Source organism: Condylostylus longicornis, unplaced genomic scaffold (assembly GCF_029603195.1).
Source record: "Condylostylus longicornis isolate FDR11 unplaced genomic scaffold, ASM2960319v2 ptg000004l, whole genome shotgun sequence".
Lineage (NCBI taxonomy): Eukaryota > Metazoa > Arthropoda > Insecta > Diptera > Dolichopodidae > Condylostylus > Condylostylus longicornis.
Window position 1 is genome coordinate 1,738,250 of NW_026577973.1, and position 23,395 is coordinate 1,761,644.

The following is a 23,395-nucleotide window of genomic DNA, read 5'->3' on the forward strand; positions in this document are numbered from 1 at the left end:
AACAATTATTATAAGTATTAAAATATTTTTTATTTGAAAATTGAAGCAAAAATCTGCTTTTAAAATTTGTTAGAATTTTCTACAAGTACGGCTCTACTCTCTTATATCAAATTATGATTTTCTTTCCCCTTTTATTTAATTTGGGAATTAGATTTCAAAAATTTATTTTACTTCAGATTGCTTGAATTGATTGCTTGGTGAACTCTCGTTCAAGTGGAACAAGATGACTGGTTAAAATTCTCGAACTTAAATCAGCTATCGTAAATCAATTTATTTCAATTCAACTAATGCATATGCACGATCCTGGAAGAAACTATTGTTTTGAAGAACGATTTATTCTTAATATCATATTTTCTTTCAGATAAATTACCAAAATATAATTAGAAACACATACACTTATTTGAATCAATCTCTGTTATCATAGTGTTGTGGTTTTCATTTAAGTAATATTGAAACAATAATTATCACACTTAATTCATGAGTGTTAATTCCTTTTAGTTTAAATTTGTATGCACTTATAATATGTTGATAAATTAATTAAATTGGTATGCAAAGTATCATTCAACGAATAAAAAAAATGGATTAATATTGTTAACCACAATACAGAATATATGGGCATACTTTGAATAAATGCAAAAGTCTTAATTGTATTAATTTTTCAGAAAAAATCAAATTTCAATTAAAATCCACATTCTGTGAAATTATCGGCTTGCCGGTACACAATTATTAAAAAACAATTTTCTTAATTAATTTTTTAATAAGTGATAAAAAACACAAATATTAATTAAACCATTAAATGAAGTTTAGGTGGAATTACAAAAAAATAATTAATTTAATTAAATTTCTATATGTACATAAATAGAAAATTAAATATTGAATAAAAAAATTGTTTTTAATAAATATTTTTTAATTTTTTATCGACTTAAAAAATTTTGAGCAAAATTATTTTAAAATAAAAAAAAATAAATAAATCCAGGCAGGCAATTCTCTAAATAATTAATATCACGGTAAAATTTTTTATTAAAAGAAAATAACATAGAATATTTTCGGCGCGAGAAGGAAACGTTTACGCGTTATGGCATTTATTCGGAATATGTATAAAAAATGAGCTTGAATTTTTTAAATTTGCGACATCCTTGATATACTTTGGAAAATAATTTTAGTTTGGTGGCATTAAAAAGAAACCAAACACAACAACACCAACTCGAAGAAATAAACTGATTAGATGTGAAGATACGACTTTTTTACCTGGTAGATTAAAATATTATTTTTGTTATAATTTAATATTAATCTGTATTAATTATTTTCACCTAAATAGAAAAGGTACAGGGTACCTAATCAAACTAATATACAAAACTAAATTTCATTTTAATTTTTACTAGCATGTTTGCTTGTGCCAAGTTTATGGGAAAGCATACCTTTATAAGGAAATGCATGCATTTGTGATGTACTCTCTCCTATGAGCACCATGGAATACATAAAAAGCTCTGCAATAAGTTACTACACAATTTTTTATTCTTGTTTTTATTTTTACAAGATTAAAAAGCATTCAACTGTTTAAAGTTATTGAAATAAAAAAAAACAAAAAAAAATATTGAACAACGAGTTATTGTGCATATGAAACAGTAACGACAGCAGTACAAAAATTAAGAAACACATGCTCTCAATAAATTCATACGGCAAATTCTGAGAATAACAGCAAAACAAAAAAGTTACGTTTTTTAATAAGTTTTCCATATTCTTTTTTATATTTCTAACTGTTACTTCTTTTTCCAAAACATATTTTTTTAATTTAAAATTAAAAATAAATTTCTAATTTCTAAAAAGTTTTAATTTAGTACACACTCCCATATTGAACCAACGATAAAAATTATGAAATGAAAAAGGAAAATTCACATCTATTGCTTTGAAGGAAAATAATAATTTAAATATACGTAGTAAATCATGTTAGGGAATAAGTTTAATGCTCCAATTCTGACACAACACTTTGTTAAATTTAATGCTAATTTAATGTTTAATGAAAGATGAAAAAAATTCATATTGCTAGCTTAACCAATAATAAGTGGTTCGTAGTGTATGTATAGATTACAGAAAATCATAAATCCTTGAGATAATTTATTTCAAGATAAAATCCGATACTATCGCAGATTCTTAAAAAAAAAAAGTAATGAATTCAAAACAAATATCTTTCGGAATTTCCTAAAAATTTAATTATAAATATGTAGCAAATATTAAGTGTATAGTCTTAAATTTTATTAATTTTTAATATTTAATTTATTCCGTGTTAATATACTTTAATAAATTTTTTTTTCTGTGGCAAACAAGATTTTATAAATATGTATGTACAGTATTTGTACATATCATATATTCATATATATGTATATACATACTTTATTGATAAATTAATAAATCGATTTAGAAAAAATTTATTTTTTATCTATAAAATACAAATACATAAATATATACATACATACGTATGTATTCACAAATTATAGTTTGCATATTTTTTATGTATTACTTGTTACATTTATAACACACACACAGCTTTCTTTATGTAAATTTTAAAAAAAGCCCATTAAAAATATTCGAATATAAATTTGCTACGAGGCATCGTGTCTGAATTCATAAGAGAAAATTAGGAAAAGCACAATAAATTAAGACTTGTACATAGTACATAGACAAAACAAAATGACCTTAATGAACAAAAAAAAAAATTTGGCAAAAAACTGAATATTTTTGTTATTTTTATTATTTTTTTTTAAACTATTTTAAATTCGTAAAGTGACCAATATCCAACTACAAGTGAAGGTAGAATATAACGCTTGTGTCATGAATTCTATTACTTTCGACATAATGAGAATCTTTTATCTTTCAAAAATACCAAAATCAAAAGATTTCTGAAGCATTTTCAGTTCTCTTTATATAGGATTTAATATACTCGTAATAGCCATTATTTATTTTCGTCCATGAATTTATTTTAAAACGACTGGTCGCTTTAAAATTCAAACAACTGCCAAACAAAACTATAAATACTTTTTTAAATTAAATTAATTTTGACATTTTATAGGATAGAAGTACATAAGTCTTGTTTATATTATATACAATATCAAGCTAATTATAAAATTTAAAAAATTAAGACAAGTAATATGGCTTGAACAACCAGTTTCTCTGAATATACCCATTTGATTTAATCTAAAAGTAATATAAAAAACAGGAATATTAAATGTAAACAAATATTTATGTATTTTAGTAAAAAATATTATTTTAATGGATCAAGTTTTTTCTTCAATATTGAATTTAAATATGTCAAACAGAAAAATGATATTAAATCAAAGATTTACAGAAATACCTCGAAATATTAACGTATGTAGGTATACAATTTGGTCTTTTTAAAAAACTGGTATTTTCGACTTATACGAATTTTAATAATTGATGTTAAATTTAAGGAAAATGTTTTATGTGAAGGGTCACTTTATTCTGCGAATAGAAGTATTTTAAAACGATAAATTTTGTTAGAATTTTAACAATTACAACAACAAAATCTTATATAAAAATAGTAATTTATTTCGAAGTGTTATTGTTTGCTAGCTTGTATTAAAAAAAAGTTTTCATATGAGCAAAAATTTGCTTATAAATGACAGGGTAATTAAATCATCTTCATTAGAAAAATTTTTATTTATTTAATCGGATTGCTTTGAAATTTAGTTTAATTTGAGAAAAATTTTTGAATATTTAAGATTAATTTAAATTAGTCTTTCATTAATTTGTTTCCAATAACATTTCAATATTGGTATATAAAAATAAAATAAATAAGGCTTTTTCGCAAAAAAAATCAATTCATGCATATTTACATATACATATGTATGTATAGGAGAATTGAAAAAAAAATTTGAAGTCAAATGTATGAAAAATTTAGATGGGTAGTAATTTATTTGCGGAAAACCCAAAATTAAAAATTTGGCGCAGTAAAAATTAATGAATACAAGGTTAGCCCCAAGGTAGATCATATACCTTATAATTATATTAAATAGAAAAAAAACAATAATTATAACAAATTCTAAAATTCTTAATCCCAAGAAGCTACGAAGCCTTCACAATTAGCTTTTATTGTACAATTTTAGACGTTATAAATATTGGTAAATATTTTGAGCGAATTGCTTAAAATATATTCTATGTAATATGATCCAAAAAGTTAAACAAAAAATATTATTCTTTTCGAAACTGCTTAAGTTTAAAATAAGTTGTACGAACATAAGGCGAGCCAAACAATTTTTAGAGGAAAATTTTGATTAATTTACTTGCTTATATTTAAACAAGGATTACTACCATCAGCAAATTTATGAAAAATTGAGAAAATACATGAAAAAATTTCCACAAAATTCAATTGAAAATTCTATTAATTTTAATAAATGGGATTAAGCTTAAATATAGTATTCAATTATTAAATATATATATATACATGCATGAAGCTATAGGTACATAAATTAAAATTTCAAATACGCAAAATAAAATTTATTTGGTTTGTAATTATTTTAGCGAAGTATTTATGAAAAATGTTCTATTAAAATAAAACAATTGGATATTATTGAATATTATTGTTCCATTAATGATTTTCAATAAGATTATATTATTAATAAAATATTGAATAGAGAAACAAATAATGAAACAAAGAGTGTATTAAATTTAGATCAAAGTTATTGTGAATGAAAATAATTAACTAATTCAATTTTATAAAAAAACGAGAAAAAATAGAGTTGACCTTGTCAACTCTGTGATACCCGTACGAATTGGTTATACTATGCGCGAATAAATAAGCAATAACTGACTATGGAACAGATAATGACTTCAAGTTGCCGTATTACCATATTAATTTATGCAAAATTTCAGTACTGTGTTTTTCAAAATACTGCTTGTTCCAAACTACTATTGAAGTTGTACGGCAGCTACCAGAAAGAGCTAAGATATTTTAACGAATTTTTTCAAGCACATCGGCCCTACTAATACATTCGCTTGTGTAAAATTTCAATACCACAGCTTTTATAGTTTCTGAGATATAGCCAAATAAATTTTGAAGTTGTATGGCAGCTACCCGAACCGGTACCCCGATCATGTCCAATTAAAATAGAGTTCTGGCACTTACCACAATAAATCATTTGTGAAAATTTGGTGAACTTAGCTCAATTAGTTTTTGAGTTATCGTTGGGACGGACGGACGGACGGAAAGCTAAATCAACTCAGAATTCGACGCTGATCAAAAACATACACTTTAATCTATATCTAAGACCGTTATTTCTCAACGTTACAAACGGTAAGGCAAATTTAGTATACCCTTCGAACATACGTTCGTACGGGTATAAAAATCTTTATTAAGCTCAACGTATAATTTGTGTGTGTGAATGTTATACTCATTTTAAAGGCTTAAATAAAAATTTTTTTCTTTATTTTTCGTTTTTATTTAAATTATTTCCATTAAAAAAAAATAATGATGAAAAATACAACACTTTTTTATAACTATTTTACGTTCTCAATTTATAATAAGGTTAAGGATTGTTATAACATCATTCAATTTAAAGGTATGTTTGTATGTACAGAATATTATTCTTTCTATTGTAGAATGCCATTCAGTCAATTTATTCATGTTGTTTTTTATAAATATCTCACCTGAACAAATAAATTTATTGCAATGCAATGCAATAAGTACGTTAAATTACGCGAGTTAATAAAAATGAAATCGACTGATAAAAGTATGGAAATTTAAGTACCTTAGCGGTAGACAATTAAATTTTTAAAATTATAGTTTTTTGAAAGCACACCTTAGTGACCATATTCTACGGTTGTTAATAATATGTCTATTATATTATGGATATGGTAATCAATAACTTGTTCACATAAACATAAAATATACTTATGTTAGTTTTAATAGTTATACTTATGTTGTTTAGTAAAATGTATTTGTGAACTCACGTGTTAAACACGTACTTAATTGCAATAGATTTGAATAAAAAATGAGGTCGTTTTAAATATTTTTATTCATTTCAATTGAAATATTTTTATTTAAAATTTAAATATTACAGTTTTATGAGACGAAATGAATACATACCTAAAAGTATGCAATTTTTTACTGAAAAAAATACAAAAAAATGCAATCAAACAAGAGTAATTTTTGCTCTTATATTTTTCTATAATAAAATAATATTTCTAAAGTATTGTTCAATTTGCAAGGTTCTGCTACGATTTGCAAATTGTATTACAATTTTTTTGAATTTCCCACTTAATTTATTCCAAAAATTTCAGTTTAAAATTAGTAATTATTATTTTCAAAATTCATACCAGGAATTTAGATATATTAAAAGAAATGTGCTGCTTGCACAAGTGATCCGAAAATATATAAAAAACAGCTTTTCGTGAGACTATTGTATACACCACAAGAGCGCATTAATAATGGATAACTGGAATGGAAGATTATCTATATTAAATATATATGTCAAAGAATTAAGCAACTTGTGTTTTATATATTAAAATAATTTATATTCATTACAAAAACAAAATAACTTTTTATTTATTGTTTCTTATAAAAATGTTGTTCTTTTCTTAAATTAGAAAAAATCGCCATTATTTAGAAAAATGAAATATAATCGTACCGAACTGAGTTGTACTTACTCCCTCACACAAACATATAATCAAATTGAATTTGTGCATAGTATAATTGGAATATCGTATATAGCATAATTAAAAATTTTTGTTTCACCCCTATATATAATATTAACCTTTTGTTTTTACAGGTGGTTTTTTATAACGATATAAAAATATTTATTACTCCAAATCAGATAAACACTTTATGCTTTAATGAATTTTTATACCTTTATAATTTTCCCAAATATAAAATTTATACTTAATTCTCTTTGGAAAATTATGTTTTTAATATACATATATAATCGTATATATAAAATTTTATTAAAAATTAACCTGAGGTCCAGATTTCATATTAAACCATTAGAGAATTTAATATTTTCCCTTAAAGCCAATTTCTTAAACGATTTTTTGAATTTCATTCTTTTTTTACTTTTTTATTTTTAGAATTTTTTTTTTTGCTTTTATTTTCCTTTGTGTTCATTATTGTTTTTATTCATTTAATTTTAATTTCCTTCCCTTTTTAATTATACAATTTTAATAAGTTTGAATAAGTATACCATTCATTGCATAATTACCAAATTAAATTTTTAAAATTAAAGAGCATAAAGTTATAAAAATTAAAGAATAAATTAAAACTCGTACTTTTTTAATACACCAATATTTTTTTGGGTAAATCATTTTATGTACATATTAAAAAAAAATTTTCGTTATAATTCATATTCAGTGAAATCGAATTTTATCCAATATTAACTTTTTATTGACGAATATTATTGTATGAATACTTTTACCATAGTCGTAAAAAAATTTTGTATCTAACAGAAAAATTAAAAACTTCATTTCGTGTGACTTTCGTTTAATATAGAGAACGTATTCATAGGAAGTCATTCTGTACTCTTTATGAATCACATGTAACCCACTTGTACGAAACACTTGTTGAATTTTGTATTGGCTCTGCTATGTTTAATATAACAACGTTCATTATATTTTTTAAACTTTTTAAAACTTTAGATTTTGAAAAAACTTTATAAGTGACGTACGAAATAAAATTTGCTGTTGAAATTTACATTGAAAATCGCAATTGCCCTTTATTTTAAAATATTGAAACAGCCAAACTTTTAATATTCTTTTAATATTCCCTTTCAAAATTAACATGGCAATCTCGATTGAATTAATTTTTTTTTTGTATTCACCACAATTCGCAAAGCTCATAAAATTTTAATAGTAAATTTTATGTATGTCGGGTATATTTGTATGTGTTTGCAATATATACATAAATATGTATACATTTTTATTAGTTTCCGTTAACAAAGGATATACCATGTATGCATAGAGGTTTGATATTTATCTTAAGGCAACTAAAGCACACATTCAACAAAATTAAAAAAATAAAAGAAAAGGAAGGAATCAATTTAAAGAATCCTTACATACAAAAGTATATATATAATATTAATATTGTATTTATATAATATAAAATTAAATTTAATATATTTTTGTACATTTTATATGATAAACTTATATATATAATGCATATGGTGTAACGAATCTGCTTTAATTATAAAATAGAAGTTGAAAATTTTATTATTTATTCAAGATCCTGATGACAATTTCATTTAAGTAAGTTACCAAACATATAGATTTAAACAAAACTGCATATTATATTTATACAAGTAGACATTTTAAATATACAATTTTATATCCTCTTAATTCGTTTTTGTACTGAATTCTAATTAAACGGATATGAAGGTGTTGATAATGTAGAAAATTTGCAATTACACATTTTATTCCAGTGTTGATTATTACATAAATTTGTTAAACATATTGGGCTATAATAACTTGTTGAATTTGTAATTTTATAGTCGTATTTAAAATCGAAGTAATAAGTAAAAACTTATAAGATTTGTGTAAGCTTGCCAAAACCCGATTTTCAAAAATTTAAAAAAAAGACTTGGAGTACTTATAGCACATATATATGGATAAGTACATTCTGGAGTACTAATATTAAATTTTTCATTTTACTTATCAATAGAAATTTTCTATATTAATCTTACTGGGTTTTGGTATGTTACAATTAAAGCTATATATTTGAATTATTATAAAAAATTGCCTAAGAATTGAATTTCCGGTAAATTTTCTCAAATTTATTATTTTGATCTTTAGACATATATATGTATAATTTATATATACGAGTACAATAATTAATTTTCAATTTAAGTATGAAGGGGCGTATAAACAGAGTGTAACACTCTGTATATATTTTAATGTATGTGCTTCTATTTTACGATCACGTAAAATAAAAGCACAAATATGTTGAATAAAATTTTGTAATGCAACCCTGGTATTTATGCAAATGAAGGGCATATATATATATATAAATAAATTTTTTTGAAAGAAATACAACTCGTGCATATGCGTGTATATGTGATTCATTGAATATTACTTGAATACTATAATTCCATACAAATAATGATTCTTATATTTCAATACTATATTCCTACAGTATTTAACATATAAGTATTACTTATATTCAACATCTTAAATTGCAGTTTTTCTTATAAATACATATACATTTACATAACTATATAATATACATATAAAACTTAAAATGTATTTGACATACAAGAAGATTATTATTCTAAAGAAGTTCTTAAAATTCTAGAAATGGGAAAGTTTTAAAGAGATGAAATGAAAAACTCCATTACAAATTCAACAAGTTTAATGAATAAAATTTTTTGAATCTTATTTAGTATTTAAGTATTTAATATTAAAATTTCAAATGATTTTAAATAATGCAAGTTAAGAAATTTGAAAAATATTTCTAATTATGTTTAAAAGATTTTGAATCATTTATTTTTTTTTATATAATTTAATTGAATCCGGTTTTATTCTGTGTATGTTATGGTGGAATAAAATTTTTTTTTTTTTAGGAATTCGAAATAATTCATTAGTTTGGTTTTTTGCAAAATTTTATTCAATTTATTTTCATTTCCTTTAATATTTTCAAAATTTTGGAAAGCATTTTTGCGTTTATTAACCATTGTACTTATTGCACGTATGTATGTGTATTAAAAATTTAGCAATGATCTGAAATTTTCACGTATAATTTGGAAAAATTATTTAATAATTTCCGCCAATAAATTTAAGATAAATAAATTTTCAAAAAATATTTTTTATTTTTTTTTATTTCGCATAATTATTGTGCTTGAATTTCCAAATATATCAAATAGAATAACCTGCAATTCTAAAATTTATTAGGTCATAAATTTCAAAATTTTTATTTTAAAATTATTATTATAAAACAATCAACCGCAAATTCATTAGTTTCACCTGAAGATAAAAACGAAAAAGTTTCTTATTAATTTTGCCAAACCATAAAATTACATGGAAGTGTGACGACTGATACACACGTTTTTTTAAATAAAATATTTTGTGAACATTTTCGTGACTGCAATCAAACTGACATTTTATTTTTCATTTCAATAATATTTTGATAACAACTTATGACTACACGTGTTTAGCACTTATTACAAACTCAAATTTTAAACTTTTATCAGATTTAAATTATATTTGATCAAATATAACTCTGTTAAGATTCTATGACCCGTTTTATTTTATTATTCAATTTGAGATACGAATTAAATTAATGATAAAGTGCTCTTATTCTACAGCAATGCATTTTTCATTTTGTATTCTTAAACCTGTTTTATTATTTTAGTTTTCTATTTTGAAATAAAATTTATAACTTGGAAATTCCCCTTAAATTATAAAATAGAAAACAGAATCAGTTATTATTTTATTTGCAATTAAAATAAATATTTTCAAAAATTTATTTTTATGCTTTTATACAACGTCATTACGTTCATTATCACCTGTTGAAAATTTATTTACAAACATAACAAACTTATAGTTAGAATAAACATGAGTAATGAATTTGTACTATAAATTTACCATTCTAATTCTCATATTATTTAATACTAAATTAACTCAAGTACTTTCTTTACTTTTATTATTTTCAATTGAGAATTTTTATAGAATGAATTGCAAACATTTTACTTAATCGCTTTGTGGGAGTACTCAAGTTGTTTCTCATAGGTGTGCAATAGAAAAACATTGAAAATCACAAACAATGAACATCAGAACCTTATGCAAATGGGTTCTAAATGTACTTGTAGTACATTTAAAACACAGTATGTATATAAATATACGGCGCAAGTATGTGTAATAATACAAGTATTATTATAGATACTTACACAAAAAGTGCAATTATAGTAGAAATTTAAATTTTTATACATAGGAAATTCGCCCTTCTTAAAATAGGATCTGGTATCTTAGGAAACATAACTCCTACCGTCTTAATTCTAATTAAGAATAAAGAATCAAAAATGATCCGAAAAGTGGCATTATTTTTTTAGGACCCTAAATTATTTGGTAGGATGACGGACTGTGCTTTTCAATTTTTTTTTTGTTATATTTAAGTTCATCGGCAAAATTCATGAGTATAATTTGAAAAAAAAAACTAATTTCATTAAACATTTTGAGTGATTATGATCACTATTTGATTACCTTGATCGAAACGCTATAATCAAACATGATTAATCAAGATTACTTAACATAGATCGATGGTATGCGCATAAGAAAATGTATGAATTCAAAAGTTTTTTCTCACAAGATAACTTGTGATTGTGATTTTATTAATTGAATAAATCAATATTGATTAAAAGAAATAATATATGAAGAGACGAATTGCATGTTTCAATCTAACCATCACGTGAAACTGATAATCTATGGATGCAAAAAATTTAATTAAAAATGATTGATTTGAAAAATGATAAAAATAATACCAGCATTATTAAGTACGTATCAACATTTGTCCGGAAGGTATTATAGATTTATTATTAATTTTGTAAGCCTCCAAATACCTGTCCGAGTATATTTTTTTGAATAGCGTCAAAATCTAAGTCGGTGTTTTGAAAAATCGTTTATTATCGAAAGCAAATAAAAAAATTGATTTGTTTATTTATACATAATATATAGGATGCTAGAATATTTTTCGAAATAAATGCGGTCGATGCAGTGGTTTGGTTACAGTACTCAAATTTTGCAGAAAAACATATGGCAAAATGACAGGTGGACTCTTAAGATAGCTGCCATACAAATTCAAAAGTTATTTGGCCAGATCTCAGAAATTGTTCAAACTATTTTTTTGAAAATCACAGGAGCAAAAATATTTTATATAATATGATAACAGTCGTTGATTTTACATGACTCGTTGTAGAAGCTGTCAAACAACTTCGAAATTTATTGTGTCTAAACTAGGAGCTGCAAAATAGAATTTGTTAATATGCCATTATTTTTGGTAAAGGTCTTTGAGATTGTATGGGTTTCTAAAGTAACTATCAAATATTTATAAAAAATAAAAAATTAGCACTATACCTAAAAAAAGAAGTCGTGTAACTTTTAAAATAATTCATTCGCATAGGTATAGGTAGTTGACATATCCAACTCTATCTATCCACCTCATCTAGAAATTTATTGCAAGCAGTTAAGGTTCAATGTTTTTCTGATTCAAAAATAATAATTTGTATAAAAATATGTTTGTATGTATGTATTTACAAAATTTAAAAAAAAACGAAAAAAAAAAATCTATTTAAAAAAAATTAAAATAGTCAAAACAAAAAAATATTTTCACATTCTGCTAACAAATGTTCATCAGCAACAATTTTCGAAACGACCATCAAAAAAGGTCATTAACTTTATATTTTATCACTTTTGTTTCGTTGTTACATCTTTGTGTGTCATCTCGTATAAAAAAATAGAAAACACAATAAAAAATAGCATATGTATGTAAGTATGTAAGTTATAAAAAAAATTTTCGAGTTTTACACAGAAATTATAAACTACACAAATTATAACCAGTATTTATGCAAAACATAACAGAGCTTAAATATTTCAAAGGTTTACAATTTATAATTTTAGAACGCATTATGTACATATGTATATGTAAATATTTTCTTGACTTTGTTTGGTTAAAATTTGATGAAAGTTTGACTCGTCATTTGTTTGATGGGACAAAATAGAACGCTTTCCAATACTTCACAAAGAAAATTCACTAAAAATATTTTATGTCTAAATAAACTTTAAATTAAATTGTGGAACGAGATTCAATATGTATCCACATTTTCATTAACAAATACCTACATACATATATTATTATGACATTTTATGGAAAACAAAATATTATTAATATTATGAATGTTTATTTATTTATTTATAAAATAATGGACTACCTATATACATACATATATGTATGAATAAATAAAATATGAAACTTAATTACTTGCATACATATATGTGTATGTAATAATATCGTAGAATTAGGTATATATATGTATTAGCATATGTGTATATTATATATTATTTTAGGCAAACTAATTGACGTTTCATTTATTATAAAAGTATTTATAAAGTTTAATTTATTTATACAAAGTATTCAAATATGTATGTTCATGCGTGATGTACATATATATATATATATAAAAATGTGAAAATAATTTTCATAAAATGTCATTGGAATTTTTTTTTTGAAACAATTTCATATTACCGACCACAATTTTTCAATTATCTATTTAGCTTTCACTTTGTATATGAATATGCATAAAGTATATTTTATACACATACATACGTAAGAATAACAATGTCAATCATATGTCAAAAAGTATTATATTAATTTATATTATATTCTGTCAATTAAGTGTAACTAATAGGCTTATGAATTTCATATTTAAAAATATGACAATTTTGTGAATGCAAAATTTAAAATGAATTAACCATGATCGTATTCATAAGATAAAGAAACATAAAATTTAATTTTGAAAATCTCAATTGTTAATAGTAGCAAACTTACGCTTAGCACAAAAAAGGCACAAAAATTAATTATAAATGGAAGGTTTATAAACTTTTTGAATCATTATACGAACAATATGTTTGTTTTTCTGGCATATAAATATACACTCTATACTTTATACATGTAAGCACAAATATATAATATATTTATTCATAAGACAATATCACATACTTAATAAATATTTGAGTTTATTGAAAGAGAAGGTATTAACATTGTATTTTTGTTACTTTATGAATAGCTTATTGTTTGGAATATAATTACGTTCATTATTGACAATTACGTATACGTACTATAAACATAGAAATCTAAAATTTTTAAAATTATGTACAAATACGTATAGTTATATAGCTATATAGCAGCCCTATCTAATTAAACTGCAACAGTTGAAAACAAAAAATAAAACATGTTAAGGTTAAACATTTTACTTTGCAATCGATCTAAATTTTTTTTGATTCAGCTTGTAATATATTTTAATTATTTTACACTAGCTGTTAAAAATTATCAAATCATGGTTTTTGATGAATAATTTTTAGACTTTACTCTTTCCATAATAAATTTGTACGCGTTTTATTACTTAATTTTCTTTTGTTGAATAAAATTCCAATATTGGGAAAAATAATTTTATTATTGTATATTGTATGTACATAATATTCTATATTGGAAAAAAAAATTTGAATATGTAAATATTACAATGTTAATTAAATTAATTTTTATATGACATATAGCCATCCCATTCAATAAAGGCGCCTATTTGTAACTATGTTAGGAGATCCGATTTACTTAATTTTATGTAATTAAAGTTTTGGGGGAATTGTTATAAATAAATACGAAATAGGATTGAAAAAGTTGATTATTGCATTGAAAATTAAAAAAATTATTAAAAAGATTAAGAAGATTATTAAGATAATTAAAGATTATTAAAGATTATTAAAAAATTTGAAACTGTAACAAATAAAATGTAAGTGATATGGAAACAAATGTACAGAAATTTAAATGTCAGTTCAAAAAATTTAAATGTCCAAATTTGTTAATTTTAATAAGTATCAAGCTTGATTATCGCCCACCAATTAAAAATCGTATTGAAACCTTGACTTAACAGAACTATGTTAAGCAAATTATTTCGTCGTCCTTGTATCACAGTTATATGTGATAAAATTTATACTTAAATTAAATTTACAAAAAATTAACAAAATTTAGAAAGTCTTAAACTAACAAAAAAATGTTATTTGATTTTTTCTAATTATTAAAATTAATTTATTAATTATAACGCTTTTGAAATATGTTAGAAAAATATTATGTATAAGTTCGTGTCCATAATAATTTATTTTAGTGTCCATAAAAATTAATAATTTTTAACAATTAATTACTTTTTTAGCGCTTTTGCAAAAATTTTTTGAAAAAAAGTTCATTTAGTTTCACTTTGCCCGTCCATCCGCGGAATCTTTTACAAAACTTTTACACCCTTGAAGATAGAAAGCTAAAATTTTACATGTACATAGATCTTTACTCAGTGGCTTGCTTGTCCAATCGTGGCATACTATAGTTAAACTTTAAAAAAACAAAATGGCCGTTCAAATTTACCGTTATCTTAAATCTGTTTTTTCAAATTTTTGATGTCGTTTTTCTTCTAGACCTCAGGTTGCAGGAGCTTGAAATTTTAAGGGCTTTTAGATACTAATAAATAGTTAATTTCATTAGAAGAAAATTTTTTTCCATCTCCACCCCCTCTCAACATATTGCCTCTTGAAATTTGTAAAATTTGAATTCTTGACGCTTTACATTTCCGCAACCGCAAATTTTTCAAATTTCTATAAACGCAGAAAGCTAACGGTAAATTCCATGACATTAAAAAATATAATTATTTTTCTTAACTCACGCAATTAACACTTAAAATCGAGCATTATGTTAAGCCCTCTTTAAATTAATTTTTGTTTTATTTCAACGACTGCATAAATCGTTCATCCTAAATATATGCAATCCTAGAAATAGTTTCCTATATGAATGAAAATATTTTTAATAGTGTGTTAAATGTACATAGACTGTATTTAAAAGCAGTATTTTCACTTACTGAAGGGGAAAAGTGCTACAATACAAACCATTGGTTTGACCCAACTTTATTTAATATTCTTATAGCCTTCTACACATTAACTTTCCCTTTATTTTGTTATATACATAAATAATATGTAAATAAAATATACACATACATATTTGTACGTAAATTTTTGTTCAATTTTTTTCAATTTTTGATCTCTCTGTAAATTTAAAGAATTTTTTTTTTAATTTTTAAAATTTCAATTAGTCACAAGAAAGAAACAAATAAATTTGGATCAAACCAAAGGTTTTGAATGCGGTACCTATCCTTTAAATAAAAATGATGGATGAAAAAAAAATTTAATTCAACGATTATGTAAGCAAGCTAATATAATTGCATAATTATATTACCGACTGCATTAGGTATAATAAGGGAGATTATGTAATACCCCGTTTTCGGTGGAAACGCACCGTAGTAGGATGGCGTAAATAAACCACTTTTAACTAGAGCGATCTTGCTCTGTCGGTCAACGTGAGAAGGCATGTATCTATTAAACTACTGAACTGATTTTGAAGAAATTTTATATGTGAGTTTTTTTTTGGTTATGTCACGGATTGTTTGGGATATATCAGGCGTCAGCAACTCGATTTTTTCGTACATACAGAAAAAATCTTTAAAAGACATTTTTATTATCTTATGCAATATTTCCACTAAACTAGGCAATATATCTTGCGGATATCAGATTTTTTTTGAAGGCTTGGCATTTACTATTAGCATTTCATACGTAGATCTGGAAAAGCTTTGCAATTGTGGAAAAAAAACGATTTAATATCTGCAACATACTAATACTAATTTTAGACAATGGTTCTTTTGTCATTGTAATATTTCACTTTGTTATTTCGCGTTAGAAGAAACAACAATACATTTCTGTGTTTGCAAAATTTAAAGAATCTTTGTGATTTCTATACAACAAATCGGCAAAAATGGCAATTTTTGGGAAGTTAAGGGGATATAACTTTTATGGGAAGTGAGGAAATTAAAAATTTTTCTTTAGAGAAATAATTTTGTATAGTGAAGTTCTTTTTGTATATAAAATTTTAGCTTTTTATATTGAGGGGTTCGAAAGTTTTGTATATAGACATAGGAATGGATGGGCAAAATGAAATTATTAAGCACTTTTTGCCAATTTTTCTAAAAAAGTACTCAAAAGAAAAAGGCAAAATATTTAAACTGCTATAATTGAATAACAATAACAAAAGTGTGTTTGTAAATAACAAATATGCATACATACATACATTAACATACAGACATATTATGTACATATTCTTACGTACATACATATGTACACTATTTTATCAGTTAAAAAACTTTAAAATTGTCTGTCACGATAATAATATACAAACATACGAATTTCTTTTATTTATTCGAGATTTCATTAAAATATTTTTAATTTATATCTTGAACTTCATTTATTAAATAAAGTCTTTTAACAAACAAAAAAATTTAAATTGTCGACATTGACATTGACATAAAAATTTTCTTAATATTATTTTCTTTTTATTATTACTTTTAACTTTCAAGCCATAAGGGTATATAGGAACATTAATGCAAATATGTATGTGTTCGTATATAATATGTATGTATGTATAATTAAAACATTCGAAATTAAATTCAATGTATGTAGAATTTATAATAGTGTCGTAGGCTACTATAATTAATAATTTCTTGGAATCTTATGTTTAATAGTACAATGTAATACTACAACAATTGAACTTTGACTTATAATTTTAGATTTTTAGGTATACTTTAAAATCGGTTTAAATCTACATATGTGTATATTCATATAATGATATCTTGCAAAATTATCTGCAAAATTATTACTAATACGAGTATTCAACTATATTAAATTTTAAAATAAAAATTTGCATATTGGAATTTTTGGATATTCATTATTAACATAATTAATTTAATGAAAATTTTCGGCATGTGCAAACTTGAATAATCAGATTTACTTATCTGCTTGGAAAATTTATTTATTTATATTAGTAAATATAATAAAACATATTAGAAAATTTCCTTCCAAATTTCTACACAAATTTATATCAACACATTACATTGGCAATATAGAATAGAAGCACATGTGTTTCGCACTATAAGAAATTATTTAGGTTTTCAAAATTTTTAATTAATTGATGATGACACGCTTTCTTATCAGAACTCAAACATTTATTTAAAAATAATCTTAGTACATAAGACTAAAATTATACAAGGTCAAGTAAATTCTCTTCTTATTTTTGTTCATTTCTAATAATAAATTAATGTTGAAAGGAAATCAGATTTCAATTTGAACTTAATGTTTTACATAAATATTTACTTTGAATAAATTTTAATTATATAGACATGTGTATTACCTAATTTATCATCATAAATTCGATTGATTTACATACAAGAACTTATTTGCAAAAAATACACATAAATATTTAAAAATACATATATATATTATATCTTATATGTATATTACTTAAACAAAAATTTGTAGTATTATTAATTTTTTGTTTTTATTTGAAATAAAAGATAATTAATTCAAATAGAGATGATTAATTATGCCAATAGAGTGACATTTCGGAAAAAGAATATGTAGCAATAACTAATGTTATATTTTCATATATTATAACTGTATAGTAAAATAGTGTTCACACTTATATATATTAATACATATGTATTACAAATTATATGTTTTATTATTATGTATTACAAATTATAGAGTATTTCGTTAATATTAAGTTAGTAATAAGTGGTAATGAAATAATTTTCTTAATATTAAAAACATTTAACGAATTATCATGTATAAATACCTATTAAGTGAAAAATAGCACGAAAAGTACACAAAACATAGTTGGTCACCTCTTTTTCTTCTTTCAGAGTAGATTTTGCGAAACATTAAATTATTTAAAAGCATTCAAATGAAATATTTAAGTTTAAGTACTTTATATACTCAAATATATAGCGCAAACAAATTTTAAAGATGTTCATCTACTTATATAGTTCGACTGCAAGTGTAGTAATTTGAAACGTTTTATGTTATTTTTAAACTGAAAAAGATAATTATAAAGTAATGCTAGTTCAGCATTTTTTTAAATTATTGATTTCATGAAAAACTGTCTCATTTTGCTATTATTATTGCGAAACAAAATGCTCATATTAAAAATATAAAAATCATTCGCGGAATTAATTGGAATGTGGATTGTAAAAAATGTACTGATTAAAAAAAAATACTTTAATTAATATAAGCATCACAATTTCGAAAAAAAAAATTAAGTTTTTAGATAAATCTAATTTTTGATTTCTATATGTTTTCTCTATATATGTTATTGCATATAAGATACATACATACATGCATTGTGTATGTAAGTATATAAATATTTTTAATTTTCAATTTTTCATTTCGATACGGTTTTTAATTCCAACATTAATAATTATGAACGTTCATTAGATTTTAATCAATCATGACCTATCGGTAATTTTTAATAGTTAATTTTAATTTTAAACTGTATATATATGTATTTTGTCTTAATTATTATTTAAAATTTAATATATTGATGAGATCAATTTTCAATAATGTGTCTAGATATGTACGTTAATATTTAAGTGGTTAATCTTGATGTAAATATAATTTATTATAAGCAAGTATTCTAATTGAACTTTGAAAGCATAACCTCCTAATAATTTTAAGCAATTTATATATTTGGAGAATATTATGTGTAAGTACACACGAATTTATATTATAATAATTATAATTTTAATGATTAAGACATTAATTACAATTGAAAGACATAATATTATAAATGAGTATATAAAATAAAAAATGTCATTAATAATAACCTACATGCCTATGAATGTATGTATGTATGTTAAATTAAATCTAACAAATTGAAAGATACAAAAAATTTATAAATAAAATATGGAGATTTGATAAAAAGGAATGTGAAGTATCAAGTAAAAATCGTAATGGAAAAATGCCTTATTTAAAATTAAATGCAAAAATCAAAAATCGGGTAAGTGTTATAATATTCAATTATATTATATATGAATGTTTTCAACAGATGCAAAATATTTTTTAAATTTAATTGAATTAATTAAATAATTTCAACAAATTCTACATTCAATTTCTATATGGTTTTCAATAATTTCTATATTAAAATAATTGCTTTCTTTTAAAATACCATAAAAATCTTATTTGATCTTATAAAATTGTATTTATAACTAGTTCAATTAATTTTTATATTACTTTAAATTTTATGCGGATTTGTTCATCCGCTTCATAAAGCAATTCAATTGAAAATTTACAAATAACGGATTTCCATGTTTGACGTTGTACGTACATATGTATGTATATATATACTTGTATTATACGTACATTTAAACTTTAATTTCCATAGAGAATTCTCTATGTATATATTATGTTTTTTTCTTTTTAATTATATTCGACGTATTTGGCGTATTGCCCATATTATTATAAAACATAAAATCATTCTTATATTATGTATTTTTTGTACAATATGTACATATTCCCAAATCAGCTATCTTCCATCATTTTTCACAAAATCAATTAACTATAAATATAATATAGAAGAAAACAATCCTAAAATATTTGAGTGACATTTCATTTATCTGTATTATGTACATAAATATAAACAAAATTCCGGAGATAAAAGGAAAAATACGAGAAAATAATATTTATATATACACATACATATATACGAATTATTACATAAATATCTATATACATATATGAATTAACAGTTATCAACTACATATCTATATATGTATATTTATATTAATGATATATTAAATTTATACATACCTATGTTAAAATTAATATCCTCATAAATAAGATGTGATAATCTATACGCAAATATACTAATGTATACTATATGTATGTTTATACGTTATGTGTAATTTAAATTTGATTTGTTTATAATGATGTTATAACTTCTTAATATATTAGATATATAAATGTTTCTAAAAGATTAAAAAAATTTAAAATTTTAATAATAAAATAAAAATAATATATTTTATATTTTATACATGTATGAATATATTTATATATTTGTTTAGATAGGAAATAAATATAAATATGTGTTCGTTTTGTGATTATTAATGAAAAAAATTATTTAAAATCTTATACATCTGCACAAATGTATGTACACTCTCGAAAAATACATTATACAAAAACAACAATAATTTTATTTCACTCTTAAATTAAAAGTAGATATTATTTATGATTTAAAAATTAAATTAAATTTTCTGAAAATTTATTATATTCATAATTTATTTTACATATTAATCTACAATCAGAATGATTCGAAAGTGCTACGTTACGAACATAAATTATAGGATTTTATTTTATCTTTAAAATTTTATTAAAATTATTTATTCGATAAGATTTAAATATTTAATTAATAATTGAACTAATAATGACTGTATTAATCAAATTCGGAAACAAAATATTCTAGTTATTTTCTTATTTTAAATTCGTAAATAATAAGAGCAAAACTAGTTCAACAATTTCTAATAAAAAAATAATTATTTAATTATTTCTGTAATTTTAAACAGTAACTTTGGTTCAAAATATATAAGTAAATTTTTTCTCAAATAAAATATTTGATATATAACCACAAATATATGGAAATCATTCGTGAAACTAAAAAGCGGAAAGGGTCGATTTAACAGCAAAACAGTAAAAAATTTTTAAAATTAAATATTGATAATTAACCGAGAAATATTTTTTAACCGTAAGCAACTTAGAAAATTAAATAATAAAAATTTGACAATATTTTATTATAAATTTTTAAAATTATAGCATAAACGTAACGAGATTTATAACTTACCAAAAAAAAAATTTAATGGTCAAGTAATAGTAATCAATAATAAATGTTGTTAAATGTAAAAAAAAAAATAATTTTATTTTTAAACGAAGCGCCACGGCATGTTCGTTAAACAAGAATTCATGATGTCTAGTTAGTACTCGTCATCAAAATATAATTATATTGTTCCATTGAAAATGGAATTCTTGTTTCCTAAAACGTGTAAATACCTACTTACGTAAACTGGTTTTAAAGAACTAAAATTTCAGAATAGTTAATTTTAGATATAGCGAACGAAATAATGAAAAACTGTTGAATGAAAAAACCTATACGAAAGCTCGCAATAATCATGCGAACACCGTATTTTTTGGTAAAATTCTTGTTAAGTATTTTGAACGCGGGAAACACATTTTATGTGTTGAATTTTATGATGGGAATTTTTTTTTTTGTTTTGATGAATAAAACTATTAAAAAAATTTTATGTTTTAGTTATTTTCAGATTTTAAATTTGCAATTATTATTTAATTTTCTTTAAAATTTCGTTCATTTAATTTGCCGGGCTTTAGAATAAATTTTTATTTTTTTAGAATAAGAACTTTTTTAATTTTTCATCGGATATTTTTCAAAAATATAATGAATATTGTTTTCCTTTATATTTTTGTGTACACTCGTATATAGCATTTTCTTACATAATTCATACATAATAATTTTTATATGTTATGGGAGTAGTATGCAAGTTTGAAATCACGTAAAATGTTATAAAGAGCTTAAATTTAAGTATTAGTTGTTTTAAAAATTACATAAATTTAGTATTCTTTTGTGGTTAAATTAATTTTTTTTTTCAAATTTATTTTTTTTATTAATTAGCGTATTGTTTTATAGTATTATCCCTAATACGATAAAACATGTTTATATACTTCATTTAGAAACTAATATTTACTAAATTTCCTTTGGAAGCTCTAATAGGCTCTTACAATTAGGAGTATTTTCCGCTGCTTTTTTCATGATTTAGCAACTTTTTTACATACAGGTTCATTACATTTATTATAATTTCAGTCACATTCAATGTTTTGGTTTATCAATTAATTCATAAACAATTGTGAAGCGTAGCTCGTGTTTGTATTGAAATCAATGCATACGAATTATAAACATAATATGTAAACATTTATGTATGTTTGAGGATTGCAATCAATAAAATAATATAGTTAATAGTTTAACTTTCAAAATATAAATTACTAAGACTGACTCCGCAATATTTATATTTTAAAGTGCTATACAAAATAATTATAATTAAAACTCTTATCCTCATAAAATTTCATTATGTATAAGATTGCTTTTTGTTGGTTTATTACAAAAAAAAAATAAAAATTATTCTAATTTATATTTATGAGTAGAAAATTTAAGTATGAGCTATAATTCAATATTATTCTTAAAAATAGGTCGTTCAAATCATTCTGCCTGTAGATATCACTGCTGCTTTCAATACTTTTTAATTTTATTCAAAATTTTATTTTACGATCACAAATAAATTATTTATAACCATATAGCTAAAGTACTTTTATTTTTTACTGAAATAATAAATTTTCTTTTTGCTATGTTTATTTTCACTTAGTAAAATTGAAATATTAGAAAATGCAATATAAAAATTAATGTAATCGATATTTAAAGTCATTCGATCTATTTTTGTTTGTTAAGCACTCTTACATTTTTTTATTTTAGCACTTTTATTTTTGTATTTTCTTTTCTTTTCATTTAAAATTTTTTAAACTAAAATTAAACCTAAAATAACAAATTAATTTAAAAGCAAATAAAAAACAAAAATTTTGGCTAAAAAAAGTGCTAAAAAATTATCTTATAAATAACATGTGAGCAAAATAAATAACTGATTAGAATTTGTATTTTAAATGATAAAAAAAAACTAAAAGTTTTATCTTAAAAATTTTCATTTAATTTCAAAAACAA

General features: G+C 22.6%; 2 protein-coding genes across 2 annotated transcripts in view; one reads left to right on the forward strand and one right to left on the reverse strand.

Annotated features, from left to right (window-relative positions):
- LOC129608907 (uncharacterized) overlaps positions 1-23,395 on the reverse strand; it is an 87,700-nt gene that overhangs the window by 64,143 nt on the left and 162 nt on the right. Inside the window, exon 2 of the mRNA XM_055520698.1 lies at positions 20,431-20,588. The gene's annotated coding sequence lies outside the window, so the exon portion shown is untranslated. The remainder of the gene's footprint in view (positions 1-20,430; positions 20,589-23,395) is intronic.
- The window catches only part of LOC129612420 (uncharacterized), a 64,159-nt gene that overhangs the window by 16,371 nt on the left and 24,393 nt on the right, over positions 1-23,395 (forward strand). The gene's annotated exons all lie outside the window — the stretch shown is intronic.